The sequence below is a fragment of the Nomascus leucogenys genome, chromosome 4, assembly GCF_006542625.1.
Source record: "Nomascus leucogenys isolate Asia chromosome 4, Asia_NLE_v1, whole genome shotgun sequence".
NCBI lineage: Eukaryota > Metazoa > Chordata > Mammalia > Primates > Hylobatidae > Nomascus > Nomascus leucogenys.
This window is the reverse complement of record NC_044384.1, coordinates 43641298-43649644: the sequence shown is the minus strand read 5'-3', so window position 1 is coordinate 43649644 and position 8347 is coordinate 43641298. Positions and strand designations below refer to the sequence as shown.

The window sequence follows — 8347 nt, the reverse complement described above, 5'->3', positions numbered from 1 at the left end:
CCTTCTAGCATATAGTGGATGGTCCAGTATTAAGGCTCTGCCATGCTTAAACAAGAGACTGGCACTCCAAGGACAATGAGGCTGAGGCCAGAAGAGAGACAGCATGTTGGATGGCTGCATGTGGTTGGTGCATAGAGGACTCTGAGCCCCACTCTGGTGGACTCAGAGATCTGGGACCCAGGCCGGGTGTGGTGGCTCACGCCTGTAATCCCAGCAATTTGGGAGGCTGAGGCGAGTGGAGCACTTAAGGTCAGGAGTTCGAGACCAGCCTGGCCAACATGGTGAAACCTCATCTCTACTGAAAATACAAAAAAAAAAACAAAAAAAAAATTAGTTGGGCATGGTGGCGGGCGCCTGTAATCCCAGATGTTCCAGAGGCTGAGGCAGGAGAACCTCTTGAACCCAGGAGGAGGAGGTTGCAGTGGGCCCAGATCGAGCCACTGCACTCCAGCCTGGGCAACAGAGTGAGACTCCATCTCAAAAAAAAAAAAAAAATCTGGGACCCAGTACTGAGTGAAAACATCAGAGTGAAGGAGAGAGGCCATTTGTCCGAGAAGCTCCTCCTGGGGTGGAAGGGACAGCTCCACAAAGGCTGCTCTTGCGGGAGCTCCCCTGCAGCCAGGTGCCTACCGACTGTCCCCAAACTGCCCCCCAACACAGAGGGATGCAAAGGCAGCCTCTTCCTGCTCAGTGGAATAGGGAAATTATAGCACCTTTCACTCCCCACTCTCACTTCTGCCCCCTGCTACCCTTAGTCTTTGGCTCTTGCTGACATTTTCCCCTCTATCTTTTCTCCTAACCAAGTTCTAGGTATTTCGTAGGGCAGTCTAGGTGAGGGTTGGAACCTCAATAAGTCGGGCAACAGAAACTCAGCTCACACTGGCTGTCACTGTGGGCAAGCTGTTCCCCTCATCTCTAAAAATGGAGATAAGATTAGTGTATGAGTCTGGCTTCCATTCAACTGTGTGTGAAAAAAAAATTGTAAAATTTTCTTTCTGGTTTATACAAGTTAAAAGTTTATTTCTCTCATATGAAAGGAGTCAAGGCAGACAGACCAGGATGGGCAGGGAGATGTCTACAGGGCCAAGGACCCAGGCTCTTATTTCGCTGTCTGACGCCCTCAGTTTGAGGCTTTCACCTTCCAGTATGGCTGCTTGGCCTCCTGCCATGATCTTTGCATTCCAGCCAGCAAAGAGGAAGAAGGCATGAAGAAAGGCCTGCCCCTGACTTTAAAAACATTTCTTGGAAGTCCCATATTATTTTGCTTAATCTCCTCGGGTAGAATTTAGTGTTGTGGTCATACTGAACTTCAGGAGAAGCTAGGGAATTAAATCTTTATTGCAGATGCCCATGTGCTCAGCAGAGAACTGGGGTGCTTCATTCTGGAAGAAAGGGAGAACAACAGTAACCAGTGTGTAGGATTGTTCTGAGAATTAAATGAGCCAATGTATGAAAAACACTAGTTTGGTTCCTGGAATATAAATAAGACAGCAGTAATTTATATCTGGTACTATTATGATTAAATAAAGCTCAGCTCATGTCACCTCCATAAAGCCTTTGGTAAACCCCTCAAGTATTCTTTTTTTTTTTTTTCCTCTGAATTCTGGAGTATTTTATTCCAATTTTCTTTTATGGCACTTGTCACCTTCTATCTTCTATTTTTGTGTATGTTTTATGCTGTGTCAGGTAGATGCCTTCTATTGTAAGGAAGTTCATCTCAAACACAAAGGAATTACTGGCTCATATGACTGAAAAAAATTCAGTGGTGGGATAGGCTTCAGGTGCAGTTTGATATGGGCTCTGCCTTCCTTTCTCTAGTTTGTTCAGCTCTGCGCTTTCCATGGCAGCCTTCTTCTTTTGTTATTATTATTATTTGAGACTGAGTTTCGCTCTTGTTGCCCAGGCTGGAGTGCAGTGGTGTGATCTCGGCTCACTGCAACCTCCACCTTCTGGGTTCAAGCGATTCTCCTGCCTCAGCCTCCTGAGTAGCTGGGATTTCAGGCACACGCCAACACGCCTGGCTAATTTTTGCATTTTTAGTAGAGACGGGGTTTCACCATGTTGGCCAGGCTGGTCCCGAACTCCTGACCTCAGGTGATCCACCCACCTTGGCTTCCCAAAGTGCTGGGATTACAGGCATAAGCCACTGGGCCTGGCCCGTTATTATTTTTAATAGAGACAGGGCCTCACTATGTTGCCCAAGCTGGTCTCAAACTCCTGGGCTCAAGCCATCCTCCTGTCTTGGCCTCTGGAAGTGCTGGGATTATAGGGGTGAGCCACCATGCCTGGCCACATGGCAGCTTTCCCCTGAGGCCGTTCTCCCTCATTGTCGTAAGAGGAATGCAAACAGCCCCTACATTACTTTTTTCCTTGTTAATATCAAAGGAAATAACTCTTAGCATTAAGTCTCTAACTTTACTCTGACTGGACCATTCCTCAGCTAATCACAGTAGGCAGGGGAAAGCCACATGTTGAGTGGCTTGGGCCCACCCATCTGATGTAACAAGCTGTGAGATCACCTATGCTGGCCTAGAGGCAGAGTAGGTCCCAGTGAGATCACATAGCTGCTCTAATGTGGGGTGGTTCTCCAAAGCAAAATCAGAGGGGCCAATGGATACAGGATGGGCAACCAATGCAAGCCCCCTATGCGAGCCTGCTAAAGCCTAAACACCTGTGCATCAGATGGTTTTCCTGTTGTCCACAGCATCCCTGAATTCAGCAAATATGTATTGTCACATATTTGCAGAATTCAGGGATGAATGAATTTGACAATGCTGATGGCTGGTGGAGGAAGTGTTCTCAAATGTAATCTGCCAGTCAGTAAATAGAATATCTGAGATACCTGTCTTGGTGGCTAAAGGGGTAGGGGACAAAGAGTAAAAGGGAGGTGCTAGCATAGAAGGGACCAAGAAGGGGCTGGCCTGGCCCAGTGGACCTGCTCACGAATGAACATGGGAGAAGCCAAGCCCCCAGGAAGACAGCGCCAGGAAGATTGCTGCTCTGGGCCCTCCACCCTCTCAGTCCTGTGGTCTGCCTAGTACTGGTGGGTTTGGTTGTTTCAAACATTAGATATAATGGAGCCTTGTTCCCAATCATGTCATGATGTTGAACTGCCCTTTTCGTTTCTATTCACAGGAAAGGTCTTGTGTCACTCTAGGGGAGGGAGCTTCCTGGGGTTTCTGATCTTTCTTTCCACTGCTCTCAGTTTCTACCAGGGCACTCTGCCAGTCTTTGGAGATAAACTTGCTCCAATGCTATGTCTGTCTCACTGCTTCTTGTGCCAGCCCTCTTCTGACTTCCTAGGTACCAGGATATCCAGGTCTGTAAGCTCTCGTTGTTGGAAAAGTGTGCATTTTATTCTAGTAGGAAACACTTAAGTTAATTTCATTATCCAAACCAAATTCAGCCTTCTTGGACATACCTATCCCTATCCTGATATTTGGTGGGAAATTTGATCCCTCATAATTGCAGCCCCCAACTGTAGGTTGGTGCAAAAGTAATTGCAGTTTTTGCCATTTTGATGCAAAAGCCGCAATTACTTTTGCAGCAACCTAGTATCTTCCAGACTAGGAGGCCAAGGTTTTCAGGGGGCTCGCCAGTGGGGAAACCTCTACCCTTACCATTTAGGACTTGACCATTATAGTGGAGCTGCCATCCCCACCTGGATAATAGAGCTGTTCCTGCTTAGGCCACTGCATACCACCTACCCAACAAGTTTAACAATCTGTCCTAATTGTTTAAGTTTAACCCTTGTCCTAATTGGCCTTATGGCCTTAGATATTGCCAAGGTGCTCTCTTCTGGCTCTGTCCCCACTTCTCTAACTGAACTTTCCCACCTGTGGCATGAGACAGAGACCCTTTAAGTGCCACTGTCCCCAGGGCTCTGGCCTCTTTCCCTAAACACTTCAGAGCTCCTGAGATGACCTGTCCACAAGCCCCTCACATGACTCAAGTCTCCAACCCCAGACACTCTGTCCCTTTTGAGCCCTGAATCTCCACCGAGATGTCCTGAACCGAGTTCCATATTGTCTCCCTATGCCTGAGACTCCCTGTGTCCACTCAGTCTCCCAATCTGACAGCACCAAGTCACCTTGGGCCAGTCCTTAGTCCCATTAGTCCCTGAATTTCATCACTTCTGCACAATCTGGGCCTCAGACCAGGCCCTCACTGCTCTTCGCCAGGAATTTTGCCCAGCCTCTGACAGCAGGGCTGCCTGCAACCTTCCCACTCCCACCTCCCCCACTGCTGCCTGGGGTCTAAGCACACCCCTGATCCAGCCACTCTCAGGAGGAGACTCTAGGGTGTTACTGTCCCTTTTAGACCAAGGCCAGCTTTTTCCCCTGTACCAGAAAGTCTGACCCCTCTTACTTCTCTCACTCCCCATTGCATTTATCCCCACAGAGCTGCAGTCTGTGCTCCAGCTTCATTAAAAGTCCTGCATCTGGAATTCTCTGAGCCTTTTTGCACCTCTAGACCTTTGAGTATGGAATGCTGCCCTCCCTCCCCCACCTCCTCCTCCAGGACCCTCTGGGCAGGTCTCCCAGCAGCCCCAGGTCTGGGAGGCTCTTTACCCCAAGCCTGGACCTTTGTGGGAAGGACTCTTCTCTAGCGCTCTGCAGCCTGGAGGGGTGACCTGACTATGAACCTATCTCCTTCCTCGTCCCAGGAGCCTCTCAGGCACAGAGACTGCCTTGCTGACTGTTGTCTTCTCAGTGCCTACCATGTTTGCAGCAGGGCGCAGCTGCCCAGTGAACACTGAATAAATGCCCCTGCCAAAAGCACTAGTAATTTTCAAGTGAATCTTCTAGTGTTTCAAGCCTGGACAGTTGCAAGAGGTTATAGCTGGTTTTCCTGCTCCCAATTCTCACAGGCTCATCCAATCTGGTCATGGCCATTGGATAGTTCTACCTAAATCACTCACAGGGCACTTTCTAGTTCCAAAGCCTGCCTTTCCTTGTTTGTCTACCGCCAACTCCAAGCCTAACTCTGACAAGCACTCATTCATCTTCTGCTGAGTGAGTGAATGAATGAATGAATGAATGAAAGAATACATGAATGAACGCTTTGTATGTAGTACCTTGGTTCTTGCAATTGGAGCCCATTGCTAGGAGATGCTAGGGGTGGGAGTTGTTAACCTGGGAGCAAGGGGATTTGGGGAAGCATCATCAAGAGGTAAGGAATCAGGCTCAGTGAGCTGCACCAGGGACTAAGATTCACATGGGGGGAGATTTAAAGTACAAAATTGAGGGCATCTCACCTGTCTGCCCAGCTGGCTTATAGACACATACTTTTTCAAATTCTTAGGTGAGAAAGGGCTGCAAATGGGAGTTGGAAGAGCTGTTTTCCTACCTAGCTGTAAACTTTAGGTGCAGAAGCTGGCCTCCTGGGATCTCAGCATGGACCAGCTCAGGTTGCTTGGAAGCTCCAAGGCCAGCAGCTGGACCAGGTGAGAGGTGGCCATGGCAGCCTATAGCACAGGGCTCAGGAGATCACTCCTCCTCCCAGGTCAGACATTCTTTGGTGGGGATAGAGGTTCTGCTTAAGGCAGAGCGAGAGCGAGCAATCTGACTTCTGATAGTCTCTTACTGGTAGGAGCAGCCCAGGGAATCTTGGTGAAATGCACCTAAGGGTGCCAATTAGAGGCCAAGACGCCCAGTGTTTCTCACATCCCCTACTCCTCCTCCCATCTTGACCGGCTCACTGCTATGGCCCACTTCAAAGGCTTCCTCCTTTGGGCTACCTTCCCTGGGTATCTTGCTAGGAAGTAGCCACTTCCTCTCTTGCAATCCTATACCTGTATCCTGAACCAGTGCTGCCTGGGCACTCAGCCCACATTGCCTTGTGGTTAGTGTAGGTTAATTTTCCTACTCAGCTGTAGGCTGTATCTTCACATCCACCCTCCCAAGCACACAGTGCCCTAGATGGGCATAGCCAACTGCTTTAAAGTATTTCTTGATTAATGGTAGCTCAGTGATTTTTAATAACCTTCAGGAGATCTGCACTGACTTGGCCTATTCCAGTCCATCACTAGGCGAGCTTGTCTGAAGCAGCACCCCTATGGACTGGTGGTTTGTTAGTTGGCCGCAGAACTCCTTGAGGAGAGGTGCTCCTTACATTCTGAGGGAAATGACCTACAACCTCCCTCCTCAGAGTGCCATTTGTGAATGGGGCATCAGCATCACCTGGGCTACTTAGAAACACAGAACCTCAAGAGTCAGAACCTGCCTTTGAATAGGCTCTCTAGGGGATTCATGCAAATGAATGCCTGGAAACCCTGGCCTAGGGAAGACTCTCACCAGGAAGCAGGGCTTTAAAAGGAGGGGTGAGGAACTGACACATTGAACAGCTGCTGGGAGGACCAACTCCACCCCTCTCTCAACTTAGATGGGGAAACTGAGGCCCTGGGAACCAGGGCGGCTCACACCAGAGAGTTAGCAAAACACACTTCCCTGCCTGGGCTCTGGAGACTGACTTCCCAGGTGCTAGCTTGTCTTCTAGCTGTGTGCCCTTGTGCAAGTTATTCTGCCTCTCTCTGCCTCAGCTTCTCCATCTGTAAGAGCCACCTCCTAGATCTGCATATTTAATCATTGAACGACCAGGACAGGTAAGAGTGTACACAGTGCAGTGCCTGGCACACAGTGAGGCCCTGTAACTAGCTCTTGTTATTAGTGCTGCCCAAAGCCACATTCACAGACAGTCCAGTATCCAAAGTGCCTGCTTGAAGCATGGCCAGAAGGCAAGCAGATGGTGGGGTGGGCAGTGATGTCAATGAGCAAATGCCTGCATCAGTATCCTGCACTGATATCCATCAGTATATTAACTCCTCCTCGAACAACTATGGGTGTTTGTCGAGTAAGGTCCTGGCTATTCAGCAGTGAGGGAGAGAGCTGGGGTGGTCGGTGGGCAGAGGCCACTGAGGAATACGGGTACCTGGGCATGGACTCTAGCGCTGCAGTCCACAGACCCCTGGGTCTCCGGCCAGGGGGAAATGAGCTCTTAGTGGCGGGTCTTTCTCTGGCCTGGTATCAGGGGCCTGGGCGGGAGGGCCAGGGCTGCATGCTGCCTTCCCATGGCTCTCACGCTGGGCACCGGTATGCATCATGCATCAGCAAGGATCCTAGGGCATCTGCGGCCCTTACCCCGGGTGGCAGCTGGCCTGGATGCAGCACAGGTTGAGCTCTTGGGGCACTGGCGTCCTTCCCACCTCGTCCCCACGCTGTATACCTCCAGGGCCTGTGGGCCGCCTGCACCTGGTCGCCCGCCTTGGGTTCTCCTCGGAGCCTGCCTGAGTTATCTCCCCTGAGCCCCCAGCACCTGCCGCCCATCCGCACTGTCCACCATCCCTGACATTCGATTCCCCACGAGGCACCTCGCCTGTGCGTGCAGTACCTGTTTTGCTTCCACCCCATTCCCAACAGCGGGTTCCGCACCTGGGATCGCACGTGAGATTCCCCCCGCCCCCCAACCGCATGCCTGGGCTCTACTTCCTGCACCTGCCGCCCCACCCCTGCATCCCGCTCCGCACTTCCGGCGCATAGGTTTGGCTAGGCCCTCCCTATTGAGGCACCTGGTCTCCAAGACAGAGCCGCTGTGTCCCAGGTGCTCTGGGTGCAGGCCCGAGTGGGGATCGAAGGAGGCGCTCTTATTCCACTCTGTCCGGGACAGGGGCGGCTTTGTCCTAGGGCACTCTTGCCTTAATAGAGAGGGCCCGGCCACACCCACGTGCGGGAAGTGCGGGGCGGGATGCAGGGTTGGGGAGGCAAGGGCAGGAAGTAGGGCCCAGTACGCGGTTGGGAGGGCGGGGAAGCTCAGCTCACGTGGATCCCAGCTGCTGGGCCCGCTCCGGGGGAAGCCCCGGAGCTTCCCGGTTCCGACAGTGTGCAGCCACTGAGAATTTATTAGCCTCGTGGATCCCTAATCTTTCCCCTTTTCTACCCTTTGCTCAGCCGCATTCTAACAAACGGCAAGCACACGCCCCGCTGGGTAGCAGCAACCCGAGAACGCCCCCACCCCTCGCCCCCGCCAGACGCCGGTCCCTGCTTGAGAGGGTGAGGGTCCCGGGACCCCTGCGAGGAGGAGGGTCGCGGGGTTCCAGGATGCTGATGCCGAGCAGGAAAGATCACCTCGTTGCTTCTTCCATCGGCCTCTCCGCAAGACATAGCTAAACTTGAACTTGGCATTCCAAGGGTCTGGAAACATCTTCGTGGGACCCATCGAGAGGTTGTTTAAAGACGGGCACCCGCTCCCGCGCCCAGGTGGGGAAAGGGCCGGCCAGAAGTGAAAGTCCGGCCGGGGCGCCACACCTAGGCTGCGGATTCCAAGAGGCTGGAGGCTGGCGGCCTGGGAG

At 51.8% G+C, this 8347-nt stretch overlaps 1 long non-coding RNA gene across 1 annotated transcript; it reads right to left on the bottom strand.

Annotated features, from left to right (window-relative positions):
• Positions 1-992: 992 nt before the first annotated feature.
• On the bottom strand, positions 993-8324 carry LOC105739666. The gene is made up of 2 exons (XR_001115626.2): positions 8124-8324; positions 993-1382 (listed from the first exon to the last, which is right to left on the bottom strand). It is a non-coding gene; the product is annotated as an uncharacterized LOC105739666 (long non-coding RNA).
• Positions 8325-8347: the final 23 nt, after the last annotated feature.